Source organism: Serinus canaria, chromosome 20 (genome assembly GCF_022539315.1).
Source record: "Serinus canaria isolate serCan28SL12 chromosome 20, serCan2020, whole genome shotgun sequence".
Classification (NCBI taxonomy): Eukaryota; Metazoa; Chordata; class Aves; order Passeriformes; family Fringillidae; genus Serinus; species Serinus canaria.
The window spans coordinates 3,874,134-3,896,855 of record NC_066333.1 but is presented as its reverse complement, the minus strand read 5'-3'; positions in this window follow the sequence as shown (position 1 = coordinate 3,896,855).

Here is a 22,722-nt window from a genome sequence, read left to right as displayed (position 1 = left end):
TTCAAACCTGCTCCTAACAAGAAAAGAGAGGGTATTAGAGCAGTGCTCCTGGATTTAGGCATGACAGCAGCTGGAGAAGGATGGAGACCTTCCTGAGAACAACGAAAGAAGGTCAAGCCCCCATGTGAAGCATGTGCTGATAGCAGAGGAGAATTTACTTGCCTACAGGGCTGGTGATCCCAGCTCTACCCCTGCATATGGGCTGAGAAAGGAAGAACACCTTTGCTGGCAGTGGATGTGGAGATCTGAATTTTGGGAGTTTGACAGGCTGGGAACCCCTGCTGAACAGCCAGCCTGGGAACAGGGTCAGGACTGGAGCCTCTGAGGTGACTTTAGCCCTGCCAACTCTATCTGCATAATAATTGTTCTGATTCTAATCATTATTTATAACCCCCACCTGAGCAGCACAAAAAGAAACAGCTTTAAAAGATGGTTGCAGCTTATTTACAGCAGCTCCATTGGCTCGTAGCACTCTCCAGATGCATGTTAAAGCAGCAATAAGGGAAGCAAAAGCATTTTTAAAATCTGCTTTTAGAGCTGTGCATTGGTGACATGTATTTAAATCATCTGCACGCCATCAAGCACGGGCTCAAATTTAAATGTCACTGTGAATCTCCTTCTCTTATTCCTTCTCAGGGTTATTTGTCATCTTCCAATTCATGCAATGAAAGGAAGTGAACAGAAAATTAGACAAACAAATAAAAATCTATGTTTTTAATGCAAAATGCAACCCTGGAAACCTCTTACTGTAAGTTTTTTTTAAAAATACCTTTCAAGAAGAAGAGAGAAAACAAAGCAAAACTGCTGCTAAAAGAAACAATAGACAAAGAAAAGTCTTTCTCTTTGCTTAAATGCTAGAAGTAATAATGAAAAGAAATAATCATTATTGTTGATCATTTGGCTGCCAAAGTGGATGTTTACCTTCATGTTTATTACCCACCTTGTTGTGATAAATTTGAATAAGCACTGGGGGGACAGGAATTAAGTGGCAGGGTTTTTATCCCAGTCTTTAATTCTAAACTCATGTGAGGAGCTTCATTTCCCAGATCACTGAAATGTCTTTTTTTCTTGTCAGTCTGACAAAGTGACTTACATATTCTGATATAAATATATAATATATTAATGTAATATATGAATAGAGAATATAAATATATAATATAAATATAACTGATAATATAAATATATATAATATATATTATATAATATAATTATATTAGATTATATAATATATCTATATAATATATATCATCATTATTATATATTATATATTATATCATCTATCTATATTATATATCTATATTATATATTATATATTATATATTATATATCTCTATGATTATTATTATATTATCATATTATTATATTATATATTCTTCAATTGTTTTTTCAAGAATTCCCAGTTTATGCTTCCTCAAATTGTAACATTGCTCTGAATATGAAAACCTCTGTCTCTCTAATGCTTCTTTTGACCAGCAATCTCACTTTTGATTAGACAAAATATTAAGAGAGGAATCCATAAGGAATCTAACGTGGATTCCATAGCTATCAACACTATTAAAGCATTATTTCAGTTTTCCATTGCAATGGAATCTATTGAACAGACACAGATTATATGATATCAGTGATAAAATAATGATTGTCTGCAGGGCCAAATGTTTGACTTCTAAGGCACAAAACACTGGTGCTGATGGCAGAGTGCAATCTGCCTTTTCCCCTTCTGGCAAAAATATTTCCACTCAATTTTAATGTTGATTGATGGTAAGCAAGAGATTTCTGATTGTGGTCCTTTATTATTGAATATTTGCCGTGTCTTATCAGAGTGAAAATTTGAATTTTCCCCCAAAAAGTGAAGCTTCTGCAGTCTTGGGTTATAGATGAGGATCACTTTTTTCCTATACAAAGAATCAAGGCTGTAAGTTGGACCCAAAAGTAAAGAAAAACCCCAACATTTTAAAAATATACATCTCAGGTTATGCTACCAAAGGCAGGATGAAAAGGACTCGGAGTGTTTTTCCAGAGGTCTCATCATTCAATGGCAGACCCAGGCTTTGAGGAAACCTTGAGTAATAGATATACACATAAACTTTAATCCATAAACTCAAATCAAATTAGTTATGAGATGGAATCCCTCTCAAACTGGGATATTTGGTTTTTCTGTGGGGTTTCTGTCAGCATTTATTTGTACCCAAAATAAAATATCATCCCCAGAATAAGTCCCAGAGTGAACACCAGTACTGGAAAAGGGACCTGGAGAATCCCATCCACTGCCCAAATCCTGCCTCTGGCACAAAGGTAGAGGTAGGACCAGGAGAGCTGTGAGGAGAAAAGGAAATTATTTCAGACTGAAAGGAAGTGGATTTAGATTGGATATTGGGGATCAATTCTTCCCTGTGGGGTGGTGAGGCTCTGGCACAGGTTGCCCAGAGCTGTGGCTGCCCCATCCCTGGAAGTGTCCAAGGCCAACAGAATAGCAAACAGACCTGAGCAGCAAATGGAAGAAAATGTTTTTCCAGGGTTCATGAATGAAAAAGCCTCCCAAGGAACCTGAATGGGTGTGTAAACACATTGGTTAACTAAAGAACCCAGGTTTATGTGCCTGTAATCAGCTGAGGTGCTCAGGAGTTAATTCAGCATTCAGGGAAGTAGAAGATTATTTGATCTAGAAAAAAGAATAGTATGAACAGCTCCATTCAGCATTCCTAACAGTGCTGGAGAAATAAGCTGCTCTGTGAATTTGGCCTCTGGTTCTGTTTTCCAATTATCCTCAGGCAGATGGTGATTTTGTTTTATTTATTCACTATTGGAATTATTTGCTGGATAGCCTCAGTAAACAACTCTCACTTGATGCATTGCCAGTGAGCAGCTTCCTTGGGATCTTCAGTGCTTGCCCTGCTTCAATAAGATGCAAAGACTACCTGGAATCACTGTGGTCTCTTCTGGGATGAGCAGATGCCTTAGGATCAGGTTCCAACGAAAAAAAGGGTGTGATTTTGGTTTCAACATTCCCTTTCTAGGAATATTTCTGTAAGCTGAGCTGTTTCCATGTCTAACAGTCATTCCACTGCCCAGAATTAGCCCAGGTACACAAATCAGCACCTGAGCCCCCAGCCCAGCCACACACCCTGTCCCTCAGGTCTCTGCTTTCATTTCCCTGCTCAGAGCTGCAGCTTTTGGCTCTTCCTTCATGTGACAGACACTCATCAGCACGATGGCCAACGTGGAGGAAATTTTAAGCAGCCTTTGTCTGCATACTCAGTCTTTGCAAATATTTTACCGTCCATTAAAATAAAAGCTTGTCAGAGAAAAGTGACATTAAAAGTAATAAGCTGCTGCATACAAGGCTGCCTCTCTCCTCTGCCTGGCTCCTTCAGGCTGTCCCCAGCCTCTGTGGAGACCCATCATCTATCCACATCCCTCCTGCTCCCCCAGCTCTTCCTTCTGCTGGGAGAGGCTTTTCGATGCTGAATTCCTTTGACCCTGAGGTTCCCCACGTTGGAATACCCACACTTGCCACCCATCACTTAGAGCTAAAAGGCATCCCTGAATGGGGAAGGTTGTCCTCTGTCTGTCAGGAAGGTGGATAAATAGTTCATATTGGAGAAGCTGTTTAGCTTCATGTTTGGATTCATCTGAGCAGCACTGAGATATTATAAATACTACAAAACAATCCAAATCAATACAGCATAGGGAAATTCCCATCAGATATCTTATACAATAACTGCTTCTGTCTGAGCAGGCAGTCTAAAATATCCACATTCCAGTTCTGGTTTGAGGGATTTTTTACCTAACCTAGCTGTCTACTGGTCACATGGATTCTTTAAAGAAGTGCCCACTTATTTATGAAAAATAATTTGCAGTTTGAGTTCATCCTATATAAGTTGGCAATGAATTGTGAGCCTGCTCCACTTTTCCAGATACAGATTTCCACCAGGCAGAAATAAAGTACAAAACTACTTTTCTTATTTTATGGGCCATGAGGAAAATCACTGATCTCAGGACTAAAAAAGCTGGCCAGCAAAGCAAATGACCATTCAAAGGAGAATTATAGAAGTGTAAAGAATTGCTAATAAATAACATACCAATACTGAAAGCAAGGGGTGAGCTATTAAGCACATCAGAGGAAAAACCAATGTTCTTAATGCTGAGATCCTAAACAACCCTGGCAGCAGCTCCCAAGAGGACAAACCTATATATTCCAGTGACTCTGAAAAGGTCATTGGGTTTGCTTAATAATCAGCATCTGTACATAGATGAAGAAATATATAAAGCCAGGAGCTGAGGCTTGTGACAAGCGTGTTGGGCTTTGAAGTAACTTTGAACTGGCATTTTCCAGTCTAGAACAGGGCAGGAACTGAAATTGTTGCAGCAGTGAAAACTCAGGGGGTTGTAACTCAGTGTTCACAGAATCCCAGAATGGCTTGGGTTGAAAGAGACCTTAAAGCTCATCTTGTTCCACCCCCTGCCATGGGCAGGGACACCTTCCACTATCCCAGGGTGCTCAAAGTCCCATCCAACTTGGCCTTATGTTGCCTAAATGTGGATGTTAAAACTGAGAAGGACAAAGTCACTTATCTTGGGAGGTTGTCTTGGGAGCTGTGAAGGCCTGGACATCTGTGGAGAGCCACCAGCACATTGTCCTGACCAGGCTGTGCAATGGATTTTTGAGAATAACTTCATTGTTTAACAGGGGCTTCTCACAGCATCACACTCTCCTGATGGAGCAAGTCACAGAGCAATCTCTGGAGTGTGTTTGTGGAAGGACTGGAGAATTGAGATCTCTCATTTGGATGCTGCAGGTAAGAGTGGAAAGGCAGGAATTCACACCAGTCTGAGATGATGAGCTGGGCTAATTTGACTCTCTGAAATTAAAGGAGAAGCAGCCTGAATGCTGTGAAGCAGCATTTCAACCAGGAACCTAATTTAGCTGCTCCAAGTCACACTCTGGGAGCTCTCCCTGCTCCCCATTGATTACAGAGGGAAGCAAAGGAGATCAGGTAGCAAAGGGAATTGATTAAATTACCTGTCTGAAATTGCTGGTACAAATATCCTGCAAAGTGCCCTAGAACAGAAAGATTAGCACAATTTCCAGGGAGGTGTAAAAGACCTTGAGCTGCTCCCAACAAGAATTGCACAATCTTTCCAACTGCTGCTGGTTTTTGGTTGCTGCTGCTGCTGCTGCTAAAAGTTCTCTGCACAAATTGTTGTTTAAATGCTGTAGAATGGCATTTAAAATAAAGCAAAATGAAAAGTGACAATTATCAAGACCAAAATCCTGGATACATTTATTTTTCCTAGAATTCAAATCAGAGCACAGGTATGACAGAGCAGCACAGCAGAGGTGCTAAAAGGGAGAACTTCTCGTGGCAGGTGTAGGTGTTTGCAATAGAAAATTTGGACTTTAAAAAATAATTTTACAGCAATGTTGGAGGATGACGTCCCCCTTACAAGATAAAAACCTTGTGAAACAAAGATTGAATAAATACCATTCAAAACAAGAAGCATAATGATTAAGTTTTCAACTTCTTCCACAGCCTGACAACAGATCTGACAAGTTCAGAAAACAAAGGCTGAAAACAAACAAAACAATACTTTTTTTTTTCAATAAAAGAAGTGGGAAAAAACCAATTTGAAAAGTTTTCTTTCAACTTCAGTGCTACTGACTCATGAATAACCTTTGGCTAAGAAATTTTAGGTATAACTTCATGACTATAAAGTTTATCAGTCCTTCAGATGATATAAAATGGAAACATATTTTCTTCCATAAGCAGGTGCCATAGAGCAGTTTGACTCTTCCTTCTCCTTTAGTGTAAATTCTGCTTGGGAACAGGGTCTGTCTTAAGTTCAGTTTGAGGTATAAGAAAAATCCTGAATTCACAGGTATTTAGGGACACATCCTGCCTGTATTAGCAGTTATTCTTTAAACCCAATGTTTTCCCTTTTTGGGCTAATTGAGCTCCCCTGGCACTGCAGAATCTGTCCCAGAAAAACTCCCCCAAGATGGATTTGCTTTCATGGCTCTTCTCCTCTTCTTGTTTCATCCCCATAGAGCTGTAGCTGGCAGAGGCTTATTTTACAAAATCTCTCTCTGTTGACTTCTGTGCCCACCATGTGGTCCCTGCTCACTGGAGCAAAAGCATTTTCCTGCCATCTCCCAGTCCTCCAAGCCCTGTTACTGGAAATGAAGTTTCGATGTCTCAGGCATTGGCGCGGTTGCTCCTGCCCATGGAAGATGGAAGCACTAAACTGTTAAATTAACAGCTGCAAACAGCTCACAGAATTGGGATGAAAGCAAATGATCGTGACTCCAAATCATTCCTCCTGAGCAGAGCAGGCCCCTGGTGCTGATAGCACAAAGCAATCAGCCTGGCCAGGCTGGAATTCCACACCAAGCCAGATTCCACTTCCAAGACCAATCGGTTTAGATGAAACACTTGGAGAGAGAAAAATAATCTTGCAACTGATGGAGAAACCTTAAAAAAGCATTCTGAAGCGGAGGGTTATTTTAAGCCCCACACTGCTGCTCAGATGGCAGTGTTTTTTTTCTGGACTGTTTCACCCATCCCTACACAATGATATAAAAGTCAGCGCTTCATTGAACTTCCTAATAGCCAGGACATATTTCCTTCACAAGCCCAGCACTGCCTCTCGCTATGAGCTTTCTCCTAAGCAGCATGACACAACATATTGTAAAGGGAAAATGATAATTAGAAGGAACATTCGAGCAGAGGAAGTTGTCTGGAAAAATGCTTTAGTTAAATGAAGCAGTGAAGATTGTTTTTAACTTAATCTGTTAAACACACTCGCCTGCACGCGGATCTAGCCCAGCTCAGGAATGTCTGAGCTCCTGAGGCAGAGCTGCTGCCCAGGGATGGAGCACAAACCAGGGCAAGGAGGAGAGGAGAATCTTTGGTTTGATTTTACACAGGTTAAATGGAATTGCAGAGGGATTAAAGGCACATCAAGTACCCAAGTGCAGGGGTGAAGAGCCGTGGAGAGCCGTGGCTGTGACCCAGCTCTGTCACCCTCTGAGGATGCACTGGCTGCCCCTTCCACCAGCTCAGGGACATTACAAGGCTGTGACCCATAATCCCAAGGAAGTTCTGCATCACCACGGGGAACACCATCCAGTTTGGGTGCTTGCATCTTGCTTTCCACGCAGAACCACTCTTCACAGAGACTGGTGTTTAAACCATTGGTAATTTCAGACAAATGAGTATTAGGGATGGACAATAAAAGACATATTTGACAAAAATTACAGATATTGGAGAGAGAAATAAACAGCAGAGGTGTTCCTAAGGGAAAGGAAAAAAAAAGCACACCACAAAAAAGAAAAACCTTTTGCTCTGACAGTCAGTTTCTGTTTGAGCCTTTGAAATATCTTGTGGGTAGGGTGGTGGGAGAAAATGGAAACCTAAAACATCCCATTTCTTTAATTAACCAGCCCACTGCAACACCAGTATCTCCTCCACTCAGAAATGCTTTGCTGTTGCATAGATGAGGGAAACATCATTTTGTTTTAGATCAAATTATTGTGGGCATGGAGGAGACAAGGATAGAATTCCATATTTTGAACAATAAGGATCAACTTTGCTTTGGAGAAGTTCACTCTTCCAACAGTGATGGTCCTATAAAAGCCACAGGGATGCCAGGCTGTCAGAAGCAGCCCCAGGTGAAAGAAGGTTGGACAGTGCAGGCAAAGGGGCCAAAACTGTTTAATAGAAGTTGTTTTTCCAGATAAATCATCCTGTAATTGTGAAATGACTGGAATAATTCTCTGTGTGGAGATCCAGGGATGAATGAGATAATGAACTGCCAGGCAGGGAATGACCATGGGATAGGGAAGAAAGCAAGTGGTGCTGAAAGTGAAATGGGACTGTGTGGGAGAGGGATTTTCCTCCTGCTCATAGCTCAGCCTCAGCCTGCAGGTGTAGTGCAGAATGAGATCAACACAGAACACATTTATTCTCCAGAACTGATTTTTTTTCCCCCTCTTTTCTGTTAATACTGAAAATATTTCTGCTAATACAGTAAGATTTCTTTTTTGGTAACCTTCTACTTTCCTCTTTCTGCCCTTGGTTTCCTTTTGTCTTCAAGCACAGAGAGAAGAATCTGGAAGCAGGGCTGGGTTTCAGCTCTTTGCTGGTGGCTCAGGGCAGTGCAGTTCAGCTCATTTCTGCTCAGGCTCCTTCCCACAGTGCTGCAGAGTCAGGTTGGGACAGGGCAGCCCTGGGTCACTCTTACAATCATTTTCCTTCACACTCTTTTTCAAAAGTCTTTTAGAGTAACATGACAATTGCCAGCATGGATAAGGATCAGTGACGGTTTAACTGAGTGACTTACCTCAGGAAATGATGAAAAAAGAAACTTCAGGGGAAAAAATAAAACCTGCCACCCAAGAAAATAATGTAACAAATCCCTAGTGTAATAGAGAATAAATCTAGAGAAGAGTGCTGAAACTCTTAATACATTCAGAGCTTCCTGCTTGATTAACTATTACATTTTTGGGTATTTTAATGGTCCTCTTTGAATCTAGCTAGGTAGAAGAAATCTACCTAGAAATCTATCTAGAAATGATATACTTCTACCCAGGAGATCAAATGAATCTTGGCACTCCTGGCCAAGCCTCACCCTCTGCATCCTTCCACCCATTGCTCAGATAAATTGCCTTGTCCAGGAAGGTGTTAGAGACTGTTCACTGAGTGCAATGTCTGCCCACAAATCTGCTCTTCACATCTGTGTAAATCTTGACTCCTCTCACCCTGCAAAAGAAGCCAATTCCTTGTGGCCAAATGAGAAGACAAGAGGATAATCCAACACTCTAACGATCAGCCCTGATTAATTAGCTGCTCCTCCTGGATGGAAATACCAGGGCTGTTCCTGCATTAGGAGCAGGGGGGTCATGGGAGGTAAAACTCTCCAGCAGAACCTCTAGGGCAGACTCAGCACAAATGATACATTTCTCCTTGCTGGGTTTTATGTTTCCAGTAAATTTTGTGCAGGTGGAAAATGCCACCTTCAGTGCCCTGGAGACCCAGACACTGTTGCAGGCCTTATTTCTTTTCCTGACACCACCTATAAACAAATATGTTTCTTATATATATATATTTTTTTTCCCCTATCCTTTTAGAAACTCTCCCATGACAATGGAGTCCAAATTCATTCTTGATGCAGGCAGAAGATGTTCAGACATGACAGGGGAAAATTCTGCAACTACTGAGTGAGGGATCCCAGTGCCTTTAGTCAGGTTGGTTGACTTTGGCATTGATATGGGCTTCCTTGTTTGTCTTTCCAGTTTAAGCATCTGTTCTTAAGGAGAATGGACAATTTTTGGTCTTTAACACTCAGCTTGTGGATAATCTGCCCCTGAAATGCCTTGCTACAAACCTTGAAGCAAGTGTAAACTGTTATTTTGCAGTGTCATATGTGAAACAAGACAATTTTTTTCCTCTTATCTTGTTTGTACCTAAAAATCAGAACAATAGTTTACATCCAAGTGAATCCTCCAATATCACAAACACTCAAAATTGGTTCTTGCCGATTTTTTCCCACATCTGGACTGGTGAGTGAGCTCATGGCATCCTGAGGGTTTGATGTGGCAGCAAAACCTCCATGAAAATGGCAGAAGTGCCAGCAGCAGAGAGCTCAGGCTCTGGCACCCCACTGTGCTCCTGCCTTTGCAGGTCCCTGCAGCACATGAGGGAACTTTGCTGCAGCCAGGTTTTCTGATTTGTTTTTCTGCTCATGAACTTTACCCACCGCTCTCAGCATCATTTTGAGAGCTCAGAAGACACAATATTTTAGCTTTTTTCCAGGGGAATCTGTTGCAGGAGGTGCTGTAACAGCACCCATCCCTCATTTCTAAGGACAGTGAATCAGCCAGACTGAGTAACACACAGCTCTGAAAGTGCATCTGGCACTGTGGATACCAGGCATTATCTGAAGGCTGAAAATGTCCATTTTCTGCATCAATGGCAAAAAAAAAAAAAAAAAAAAAAAAAAAACACAGGGCAGAGAACAGTGTCTGGCTTTAACAGGAGCAGGACAGGCTGCAGCTTAAAAGGAATCTGCTCCAGATGACCAGTCTGAGCTGGTGATTTATTATTTCTGCTGCTGGAGTAGATGCTGTGTTTGGGTGAGTCTATATGGGCTGTCAGAATTGTTGCTTGTGTACATTCTCTCCTGTAATAGGACTAAACACTCTGACACCTCCTACTCAGGAATATTTACTGCTAGAGCCATGAGGAAGCATCAAATTAAATTTTCCAACCAAGACAGGCTTCCTCCAGCTCTATTAGAGCATTACAGATTTCCTCAATGACAGTTAAGGAACCTGAGACCATCAGCATTTATTGTTAGCTTTGATTTCTGGGTAAAAAGTAATAAATAAAATCCAAATTCAATAACTGCTCTCCTTGCAAAACATGTGTCACCAACCAAGATCCATCACATACAGGCAGGTGCTACAGCACTCTCATTTGTACTTTGTCTGCAGGTGGCAAACTAAACCCAGGAAATAAATGTACTGTAATGGAAAAGTTAGATGTTCAAGAAAAAAATTAGAAGCTAAACAAGCATTTTCACATCAGAGGAACTTTGACTCTACTACCAACATCTCCACTGTACAGAAAAACTCCAAAAGGACTTCAGCCCACGCCATGAAGACTTTTTTCCAGTGGATGTGAAATATTTTCCTCCCCTTCCAGATCTCTTTTCCTTACTTTAGCCTCCATGATGGCAGTGTGAGCACCTGTACCATTGTCTTTCTTTCCATCAGGGAGTCCTGGATGATCCTTCTCCTTCCAACTCCTTGAAAATCAGGAATGGCAGACACAAAACCAGTGTGTGTTACAGCAAGATGTGCTCTCCTGGAGACATTGCTCATCCTTAAAAGATAGTGACTAATCTCCTTCATTATTTCTTTTTCATTAGGGAAATAATTGTCTGTACCAGACAACTTGTAGCAGAATAATAAAACAGAGAGTAAGTAGGGATGTGAATAAATAGAATGAGTCAATATTGCTTTTGTTAAGTCAGATTGTGGCCAGAAATCTCATAGAGTCCTTTGAGGGTGTTTATGAGCTTGTAAATGAAAAGAATTGGTCAGCACAGCATAGCTGTATATCCACAAGATTTCCATTAAATTTCCTCAGTAGGGGTCTTAAAGAACTGAGTCCTCCATGGGATAAAAAACCTTCTCAATTTGTGCATTAACAACTGGTTCTAATATAAGAAACAAAAGGTAAGGATGCTTTTTACTGGTTTCCAACAAGGTTGTAAAAGGTTGTCTGCTTGAACTGCTTTTATTCAGTAGTTCTACATAACCTCAAAATGGGGATGAATATGGCAAATTGCTGAGGATAGAAATGTTGGAATTTATTTCAAAGTGTATAAAGCTCCCAGGACATATAAAAATCATAGAAGAAATACATTGAGGGAGGGAATTTTCGACTGGATAAATTAGAGGAGTCTGGACTGTGTTAAATAGGCAGTGATGATTCAACTGTGGTGGATGAAGAAGGGTAAAAGATGAGATAAACCTATGAAATTATTGGCTGCGGGGAGATGTACATGGTGAGATTATTCAGTTTCTTTCAACATAAAACCAGGGCTGGATATAATGAAAAGAGTCGAAAACAGAGTTCAAGTAAATAAAAGAATACATATTTTTAGCACAAAATAAAGAATTGCTTTGAGGAACTCATTGTCCCAGGATATTTCAGTGGCTGAAACTGTGAACAGATTGGAAAAAGATTCATTGAGATAAACTGCTGTTGTTGCACAAAGCTATAACACCTATTACACATTATGAAGCCCAAAAAGCTCTGAACTCCAGAAGCTGGGAAAATCATCAGTGTAAAATTACCTTTCTTCTTGTAGGTTCCATCCTAGAGAACCTGCTATCACTGCCCTCACAATCAAAACAGGGAGGTAGACTTTGATCCAGCAGCTCTTCCATTTTTATGGGAGTAATTCCATAGCACGGCCACCACCTGAGCCTGCCTGGCACATGAAGTGCCTGGAGAGGAGCTGGGCCACAGCTGGCACTGGATAGGGGTAGGAGGCTACAATAATTCTGGATTTTATACCCATTTATACCTCAGATCGCTCGCTTTATATCTTCACTATTCCTTGCTTTATAGCAGAGTGGCATTTTCTCTTTGCAATAACATAACACCATATATAAAAAGGTCTAGTTTATTAAAACATTGCCTATCTGTATATAAAAACAAGTTTTCCTTGTCTTAATGGTGCCAGTGGAGAAAGCAAACTGGTTGTGGAAATGACAAGATTATGGTGAAGTCAAACTCAGTGTGGGAAACCAGGGATGTTTATCAACAGAGACACTTGGGGACCAAAAAGTGATGAAAAACAGAGTTGATAAACTGTGACCATGAGCCTCAAACCTGCCCTCTCTTCTTTTCCTCATGCTTTAAACGGATTAGGGGAGTTTTGGGAGGATCTTGGCTGTGAAGGACATCCAGAAAACATCCTGCTCTTGCCCCTGTTCAAAGACCACTGGAGTCAAAGGGGCCTTTTCCTGCAGCACTTGGTGCTCAGGCTTCAGCTCCCAGAGCAGATAATCCATGGCAGATAGCTGCCAGGGAAGCAGTGCTGTGCTGCCTTCCTCAGCCATTAATTGCAGATCCAAATCAGCAACCCAGACAGCAAAGCAAAGAACAGTTCCACTCCCTGAGCCTGGCTTAGCTCAATCTGTGTCCTGTCCTCCTGCCCATCACTCCTCAGAGCTGCTGAACTTATCCATCCCTTTCTTCTCTCTCTGTGGCTCTGGTATTTGCTGGAAACCACTCCCCGGAGAGGTGACACTTGCACATGATCAATGAACACAGATCCCATATTTTTGAGTTCTGGTTCCCAGCTCCATCCCGTAGGGGCTGCTGTTTCAGAATTGTTTGGGAGTGTGTGGGTTGCCTTGTCATGTTGGTTGGGTAATGAAAGGGTACAGAAAACAGCCTGAGATCTGCCACTGGAGACATGCAATTATTGCTGATCTCTAGGGAGCTTGTAAGTTGGGCTTTCTTTATTATTATTTGTGCTATGACAATGGTATTTGGATCTTCACTTTTCAGCCTAATCCCATATTTAACAAGGTAAAAAGATGGATGTATCAGCAGGGCTTCTAAGGGGAGGAGAGTGTGGCAGAGTGTTTAGTGCCCTGTGCCTGCAGCCAGACTTCCCTGTAATGAAAATGCCCTACTGTGGGACTAAAACAGTGTCCCTGTAAATTGTTGCTGGTTTTGAGCTGGGTTCCACTTGCACACTTGCTTATCTGCAACTGCACGGAGGAAGAGCAAGTTGAAAGGCAAGGAATGGTGTATATAAACTGGAGATGGGTTGTGAGGGCACAGTGGGTATTTGATTTGCAGGAAAATACACCAGAACCAAGATCTGAGCGCTCAGGCTTGGTCTCTGAAAAGCAGAGGCTGCTGTGGCCATTGTCTGGTTGGGAGCAAAGGGGAGAGGAGAGAAAAGCAGAATGAGAGACTAAACTGCAGTGAAAATGAGCTGTGATCCATCGGGGGCAGAGTCTGGCACTTGCCTCACCTTCATCCGTGCTGTTTCCTCTCCTGCTGCTTGAAGATAGCCAAGAGCTTCCTTTTTAATCAAGGACCATTGGAGAGCAGCAGCGGGCTCCCACTCACAGCGCAGTGATTGCCTTCCAGCCGCAGTGACAATTGCATCCTGTAATCAAAGCAGCAATCATTAACGGCACCATTATCCCCCCTCCACACACTCACACACTCACACACGCTCCTGGAGCAGGAGGGATGGCTCTGACAGGCAGAACACAAACAGAGCTCAATGTTCTCCTGGCTGGGCCTCGTTCCAGGTGGATCCTTTGCCAGAGGTTCCAGGAGGGCAGGTGTTGGTGGCAGAGTCAAGACTGGGAATCAAAAGGCAAATCCAAAGGAATTGAGAGGGAATCCAGGGTGATGCAATTGTCATTTTCCATCAGTGCTCCCCCATCCCATCCCATCCCATCCCATCCCATCCCATCCCATCCCATCCCATCCCATCCCATCCCATCCCATCCCATCCCATCCCAGCCCATCCCATCCCATCCCATCCCATCCCATCCATCCCCATCCCATCCCATCCCATCCCATCCCCTCCCATCCCATCCCATCCCATCCCATCCCATCCCATCCCATCCCATCCCATCCCATCCCATCCCATCCCATCCCATCCCATCCCATCCCATCCCATCCCATCCCATCCCATCCCATCCCATCCCATCCCATCCCATCCCTGCTGCTTGAGCATCCCTCCTCAGGCTCAGCCTGAGCCGTTGGCAGGGGCTGGATTTGCCTTCCTGCAGGTTCCCTTGCCCAGCACTTGCAGAGCACTGTGGCCATAGAAGAAGGTGGAATTTTGGGGCTGTCTGTTCTGAATGCTTGGAACACAGCTGGGACAGTTTATTCTGGAGGTACCAAACCTTGCTGCCAGATTCCCTTTCCTTTTTGTATCCCCACCTGCTTTCAGCTCCCTTTCAGATGTTTCATTTCTGCATAGGTTGTTCCCTCTACACACCCAGGATATGGACAGGGTCTCCTTCTCCTTCTCCTCCTTCTCCTTCTCCTTCTCCTCCTTCTCCTTCTCCTCCTCCTCCTTCTCCTTCTCCTTCTCCTTCTCCTTCTCCTTCTCCTTCTCCTTCTCCTTCTCCTTCTCCTTCTCCTTCTCCTTCTCCTTCTCCTTCTCCTTCTCCTTCTCCTCTCTTTTCTCTTTTTTCTCTTTTCTCCCACTCTCCTGTCTCCAGCTCAGAACATTCTTTAGCACATCTGCCTTCTCTTTTTTTTTGAGTGTGAAATAAATCTCCACAGAAAACTTATCCAGATGAAAAAGGAATTCTTTTAACCTTTACACTTCCAAAGCAGAAGAATAAAATAGGTGTTAAAGAATCAATGGCATCTGAACCTTGCAGTTTGCTTTAAAGACAGGAGAAAAAAATATATGAGTTTTGTAAAATCTCTATGTATTTTACTTTGAGTTGTGTTTGATGAAATAAAAATGAAAACTTTTTTTCACCAGCCAATATCTGGTATTCCTTTAGAAATTTGGCTTCACTTTACTCCCTGATGATTCAAAAAATATTTTCCATGAAGGTTAATTTTTAAAGGTGGGTATTTTAGAACTGAGATTTGCAGAACTGGTGTTCTGAAATGCCAAAAAAAAAAAAAAAAAAAAAAAAAAAGTAATGGCATTCTCAAAATCCACACGTGTATTCTCACCAAAGGTATGCACTGAGTTGAAGCTTATTTTATGTATAATTTTCATCCCTCTAATTTTCTGTTTGGGGTCTTTTCACATTTACTCCCTGTAAGCAGCCATCCATTCCTCGTGGTTATATAATTCTTTTTCCCTTAACTGTCCTTGTAAGAGTCAAAGTCTAAAGGAGTCAGCTGAGAACAACTGACACATTTCTCTGTAATTCTAGAGGTGCTTACGGAGCAGTGAAGATCCAACCAGCTGCAGCACCTCACCAGCACTAAACTAAGTTCACACTTACCTTTGTAGAAAACCAGATAATAATGCTGCTTTGTTTTTCATTTTGGGATATTATTAAACATGGCTCAGACCTGGAATGAGATGGAGATAGAGAGTTTACAAAATATTGTCTGCAAGCAAATTTCTGGACAATAGGAACATGGATTCTCTTTACTGCAGAACATCTTCTATTGGGAAAAGTATTTCCCTGTCAGCCTGCATCAGACTGACTTATTAGCAAATCATTAGCAACAAGAAAATCTCCAGAGTTTGGAATTCCTTTCCATTCATTCCAGATAAATATTCAAATGTGTTTGTCTTCATTACATTTCTCTGGGCTTATTCTAATGTGTTTGGCCTGGAATTCAGACTGAGGATTTTGGAGTGTGGAACAGCTTGACAGAGCCCACAGACTGAATGCAGAATAAATTAGTGGTGCCTGGTGGTTGGGTGGCTCGACAAGGGAGGTGTTTGAAAAATCCCTTTAGATTTAGGACCTACTGGGGAAGAAAATAGAAAAGTAGAATGAGAATAGAATAGAATAGAATAGAATAGAATAGAATAGAATAGAATAGAATAGAATAGAATAGAATAGAATAGAATAGAATAGACATTAAATCTCATCTCATTCCACCCCTGCCATGGGCAGGGACACCTTTCCCTATCCCAGGCTGCTCCAAGCCCCATGACACTGCCAGGGATCCAGGGGCAGCCACAGCTTCTCTGGGCACCCTGTGCCAGGGCCTCCCCAGTTTCACAGGGAAGAATTTCTTCCCAATATCCCATCCAACCCTGCCCTTTGTCAATTTTAGACCATTCTCCCTCATCCTGACACTCCATGAACCTGTCCAAAGTCCCTCTCTACCTTTCTTACAAAAGGAGAGTTTGTTTGCTGTGGGACCTGCAGCCCTCCAGATCCTCCTCTGAGCTGCCCTTCTTACAGGTGATACTTGCTCCTGCTTCAAGTGAGACAAGGGCAGGAAAATCCCATTTTTCACGCCCAGTAAATAGTTCAGGCCAGTTTTGAGAGTCTCTTTTGTTACAGCTTGTTCAGCTGCCTCCAGAGCCCTGCAGCAGAAAGGAAGACCTGAAGTTGAAGGGGGAAAAAAGTCTTTCCCTGGTTGATTCTGTTAATGAGTGGATTTATTCCCAGGCACACACGTTTCTATTTTTCACAGCTGGTTCTGACCTCTTTTCAGGGACTTTAGCCAAGAATGGCAATCAAGCAGGGCACATCCCAACCCTCAAAGAGCAAGCAGTTCCCTAAGGCACAATTCCCCAGCAGCTGGATTGTTGGAAAGAGGGCCAAGATCTCCACAAAAGCAAATACTGCCACACAGAAGCTTTGCCTTGAGGGGAAACTTGCACTGCTACAAGCCACTTCAGCCACGGGGTTCAAGGCAATTCCCAGGGGAGGAAAAAAAAATAAATAAAAATTGGCTGGCTCTTCTACTGCACAAACAGACACAAAAGCACAAACATGTGCAGCACTGCCTTTCCTAACAGTGCATTATTATTAACTGGAAACAGCAGCCAGATCCATCATGTTCAGCATGCCCCACATCACTGCTCCACTAAACACCACAGATTATTTCCCTGTAATTGCCTTCCTGAGCTGTCTAGCAGCCTCGATTCATTTCCATTAAAGCTTGGGAGGATGAGATCATTTCATATTCTTACGTCCCCCCTTTTACTTTTCCCCGAGGTGTTTTGTTTGTATTGGTTGTTGTGGTTTGTTTGGTTTTTCGTTTGATTGTTTTTGGGGTTTTTTTTTGGTAGATGTAACAATTATGTGCTCATTGTCACCCTCAGTCACTGCAGTTAAAGTTTAGCACTTGGTATGGCAGGGGAGCAGCTGAAACAATAGTGAAGTAACAACAGTAATTTTCACCCATATGTGTTTTCTCCTCAACTTAAGAGGGAAATATATTTATGCCCGGCACAATTTGACAGACAACATCTTTGCCTCTGCCACATCCCTTCACTTTGCACAGGACGACTTGGTGGATGTACACGAGGAGAGAAAAGAAAGCAGAAGAAACCTGCTATCATCCAAGGGCTGACACCAAACTGGAAAATCATCTGCTGATTGTTTGCCTTTTGTAGCTGCAGAGTGTTAATTAAAACGATTCTGGATGTAGATTGAGTTTCTGCACTCGGAAGTTTTCATCAATGCCTCACCTGCCTTGAATAAGAACCGCACATCCTGTGATAAATGCAGCGAGGTTCTGCCCGGTTTCACTGAGTGCCTGCAGCTTCCTCTGGAGGATTTATTCCTCCCCAGGTCTGAGCTGGCAGTTCCTCTGCCATCTCCTGAGCTGCCACTGAGCCCAGAGCGGGGTCACCCTCCAGTGTGAGACAGCCTCCACCTGCTCATGGCAACAGAAACACTCCATGGCTTCGGGTGAGATTGGATTTGACGCCAGAATCATCTCCTGGTAGAAAAATAGATATTAAGTGAACAATCCTTCCATCAGACATGTACAAATCCTCCAGCTTCTGCCAGTCTGGAAGAACTGCTAATGTCTCTATTAGAGTTTCAGTGCTGGCTTTGTCTCACCATGCTCTGCTTTTGAGAACAGATCCAAGAAGCCATGTTACCATTTCTGTGCCTTTTCCTCATTTTCTGCACACGAGTTTTTCACTTCTGATTTTTTTTTTTTTTTCCTTTCTGATAACTGGTAATCTCATAAATGAGCTATCAGCTATTTCAAATCTCTCCTGTTCTGGTAATTACTACACTTTGATGCAGCAATCTTTTGATGTTGCTGCAACCTCATTTTTCCATTAGTTCCCCATGTCACTGCTGTCAGAGTCTGACCTGATCTCACCCTGTGCTCCCCCAAAATGCTGACTGCCAGACAGGAGACCAGAAAGCTTTGGACAGGACTTTTCATCCTCATTTTGTGCTCAGCTGTGTAAGTGCCAGGTAAAACTTGGAGCCACACAGCCTGTGCTCATCTGAGCTGTGCCACACCGTGTACCTGATCACATCCAGAAGGAAAAGCTCACTTAAAAGGGCTGCTGAGGCAGCTTGGAGATCTCTGCACCATTGAGAGGATCCCAGTCAGTGTGGAAATGTGTATTCCACACTGACAGCTCCACGGGGACATGAAAAGCAAAAATTCACACACTGTTGGTAGATGAAATGGCACAGAATAGAAAATAGGATTAGCAAGAAGGACAATTCATAAAGCAATTCATAGAGCCCAATGTTACCTTTCCAGTCTTGATCTCCTAAAGCAGCTCTAGGGCCTTTTGGTATTTTTTCCCCAGCATTATTGTTTCTTGCAGCATTTTCTGCAGCATTACTGGGCTCCTCCTCAGCTCTGCTGGGTCACAGAGGTTGTGAGCATCACCCAGGGCCCTGCTCCTCCTCTGCCTGCACTAAGAGAGGCTCAGCCCCAGCGAGGGAAAAGCAGGAGAAAAATGGGAATTAGGGCAGTTCCTGGGCTCCAGGAAGGATTATGCCTGATTTGCCTCAAAAAATAATTAAATTTTTAAAAAAAGGGCCTAACACAGACTTATGCAACACTTGGCCAGCTCCTAATTTTGATTTCAGGGGCATGTAATGATTCACATCAGCTGGATGTCTATCTCTATATCCATATATTAAGATCTGACACAATAACCAGTTTGCCAGTGCTAAAATAGCCTGGGCATGAGGAGGAATTCAGATGTAACAGATCTAAAACACAGAACTGAGCTGCCTCAGATTGCCTCTCTGCATGTTCTATGGGGAGCAGCTGAGTGAAGCAACCTGAGATCTCCTCGGGGTCAGACCACCAACAAAGGGGTGAGGGATTTATCAAATCCTTCTCTTTACCAGGGAAATGGGGGCTGCTTTCTGTACTGAGAGAGAGAGACACCATTGTCTGAGCTCGAGGCAGGGAGGGAAGGACAGCAGGGACATCATTTCCCATGCACAGGCATGAAGGAGACAGAACAAGACAGAGCAGGCACGTTAATATTTATTAACACATCCACTAATGAGAGAAAAGCAAGGCCTGCTGCTGCAGACAGGCAGAGATATTAGAAAAGAAAGGTTTTATAAAATATGGCTTAGGCCCTGTTTACAAGCTAGAGTAGCTTGTAACTTCCCACAAAGAAAAATCATAAGAATGAAGGCAGCTAACACAACAACCTATTCTAGCAAGAAAAGTAAATTTGCACTTGCATAACCAATAGATCTGTCCCATGAGAATCAGTGGAGAAGATGTGTAAACAATCCAAGAATAGAGAGATTTGATGCAAAGGGAAAATGCCAGTTACTATCCAATGTGGCAAGAAAACTAGTGGCCAGTTGGGGTTGAACATGAGGTCTGTAAAAGCTGTATAAAAATGAATAAAGAATTGGCTTTTCTGCATGGAGAAACTGAGTCCTGTCTGCTTAGTCATACAACAGCCTGCTTTCTGTGGGGTTACACACACTCAGAGGATGCAGGAGACTAAAAACTGGAAGGGGCTGCCTGTGCCACAGCCCCATGGACACAAGGGAAAGTTTAAATGTGACCACATGCCACCGAGACAGTGGTGCCACTCAGCAGCCACAGAACAGCTCTGAGAACCACAAATGAGCTTCTCCCTGGGGCACCTGGGGGTTGGTGGAGTTACTGGAGGTGTTTGGCTGCAGGCAGCACCTGTCAGGGCAGGCTGAGGTGGGAATGTGCAGACTGTCTGTGTTCCCTGCCCAGCTCAGACCCCAGAGCCACCCACACCTGAGGATGGAAAGGGGAGCAGAAGGTGCCCCCTGCTTCCCTGGGGCCTCTCAGCCACACAGCCTCACTCTCCTCCAGGGCTGTCACCCTGTTTGACCCCCCCAAACCATCCCTTCCACCCTCTGCCACAGCTCAGGAAATCCTGGGATGTGCTCCTGGAGCCAACTTCTCTGCAGCCCCAAGGCTCCTGAGGGACACAGAGTCCCAAGCTCAGTGTCAGCCTGACTCATCTAATGTCTGACAAGAAGGATGCACTCCCACTGCACAAACCCTTTTATTTATTTTTTTAGACAGTCAATAAGCCCCTGATTACAACATTCCCTTCCTTGCCCTTGCTCAGATCTGTGGAAGCCTGGTAACGTCACTGAGGGGAACAGATAAAAGTTTTACTGGTCCTTCAGGGCTATTATGCCAGATGAGGAATTGCTACAAATTCACCCACCAACAGCTGGGAATGTTTAATTTTTTACATAAAATGCTCTGGAAATAAAGATGCATAGGGCTGAGCAGCTGTAATGCTCAGTTTTGCCTTGCAGTGGCTGCAGTGTGGAGGGCAGTGCTGCTCTCCAGCATCACCTCTGCCTCACTGGGTTCAATACAGCAGCAAAGGGTGAGAGCTCAGCTAAAGCCTTGCTCATATCAGCTCCAGCTGCTGGGCTTGCTCAGGGTCCTGGAACTTGGGCTCACATTGCAGAGAACATTCAGAGCTAAATCCACCATCTGAAAGAAGAAAAAACCTCACTTCTGAGCAGAGAATGATTTTTACCTTTTTTTTTCTGCACTTCCAAAAGAGCTGGAGTTGGTTGCCCATATCACAGGGAGCCAAACTGGTTTTTCTGCTTACCTTGAGGATGTCTGATTTCTCCTGATTTCACTTTACAGCTTTTTAGATGGGGGCCAGTGGTTGAATGAAGCTGGACCTTGCCAGCAGCCTCCTGGCACAATGGACTTTCACCTACTCCTCCAACAGCACATAACCTGCAAAGAGAGGAGAAGCAAACTACTAGAAGGTCTCAGGAGGTGAGAGGAAGTGGAATTAATCACCCTGTGAAATATGAAGGCCATGGCAAATGAGAATAGATGAGGTTTGATGTCAGGAGGAGAAGCTGGCAGTGGAACTCTGATAGCTCCTCCTCAGAACATGGCTCAGCCTGGCTTTCATCTCCCAAGGTCTGGAGCAGCTCTGTGCTTCAAAAAAAGCCTTTGAGGGATCTCTCTGTTGAAAAGGGAAGGAAATTGAGCAAGGCAATCACATCAACAAATGCAGCAGTGCTCAGCCTGTGGAACTGATGCCACCCAAAACCTCCCCTGTTCTCTCAGGAAATCCATGTATTACACCTGGAATTAGGAAACTCAGGTTTGAGAAAAGGCTGCTGATGCCCTTTCTCTAAAAAGTGACTCCTGCTGTTCTCTTGGCATTATCTGAGCACACCTCATCTCAAAGGACGTGGCAAACAGATTAATTAACTAACTAAACCTATAGGGAAAGTTTATCAAAGCAAGGCACAGAGCCACAAAGTGATTTATGCAAGGCTGTGGCTAAGGCTGATTCCCAAATCCATTCCCTGCACACCACTAGACAGTGGTTTTTTTTCACTGCCACCAGTGCTTTTGTACCACAAAGCTCAGCCAGCCCATAAACCTGAATAAAACAGGTCACTTAACACACAAGCACTCTGGACAGCTTCCTGCTGGGTTTCTTGAACGAGGAGAGCAGAGTTTGGCTTTGAAGCCTCAGGGCAGAAGTGGTGGAGTGTGTGCATGTCACCAGATAAATGTGATCAGATGTGGTGTGACAAAACTACCAGGGAGACATTTGCATTGCCATTCCTGCAGCAGGGCTGCCCATGCAGGGCAGAAAGGGAACATGTTCGGGGTGTCAGGAGTGTTACAGAGCAATGGGAGGTGATGTGAGAGCCAGAGAATGATTTCATCAGCAGAGACATCCCAAACTCACAGGGACAGTGCCTGCTCACCGAGGGCAGCTCCTGGCTCTGGAGCTCCTCTGGCTCGAGCTGGGGGCATTGGAACACTGTGGATTTGTCCTGACATCCTCCCTTTCCTGGGCACTGCCCTCATGTCCAGCTCAGCAGTCCCAGACAGGAGGCTGAGGGACACCACAGTGCACCAGGGAGAGCCAGAGCCTTTTCTCCTCTGTGTGTGCTCCAGAGCAGGGCAGCACAAAGGGATCTGCTGCCCATTTATTCCCTGAGCAGCTCCAAATGCACCTGGGAGTCAGAATAACAGATTTGACCCCCCCGTGAGCAGGCACACACTGAGATCAAGGCTGATTATTTTAGGATGTGACATGCACCAACAGTTCTAGGAAATTTTAGGTGTATTGCCTTTTTCCTTCCACTTTTGCACCCAATTATGTGACTGGGGAGAGTGGTTTATATTACACCCAAGAGACTTTCTGAAAGGAGGAAAGCTGGAGAATTAATTCATTCTGCACACCTCTACCTCAGCTAGTTTGTGGTGCAAGAGCTCTCATCAAGGA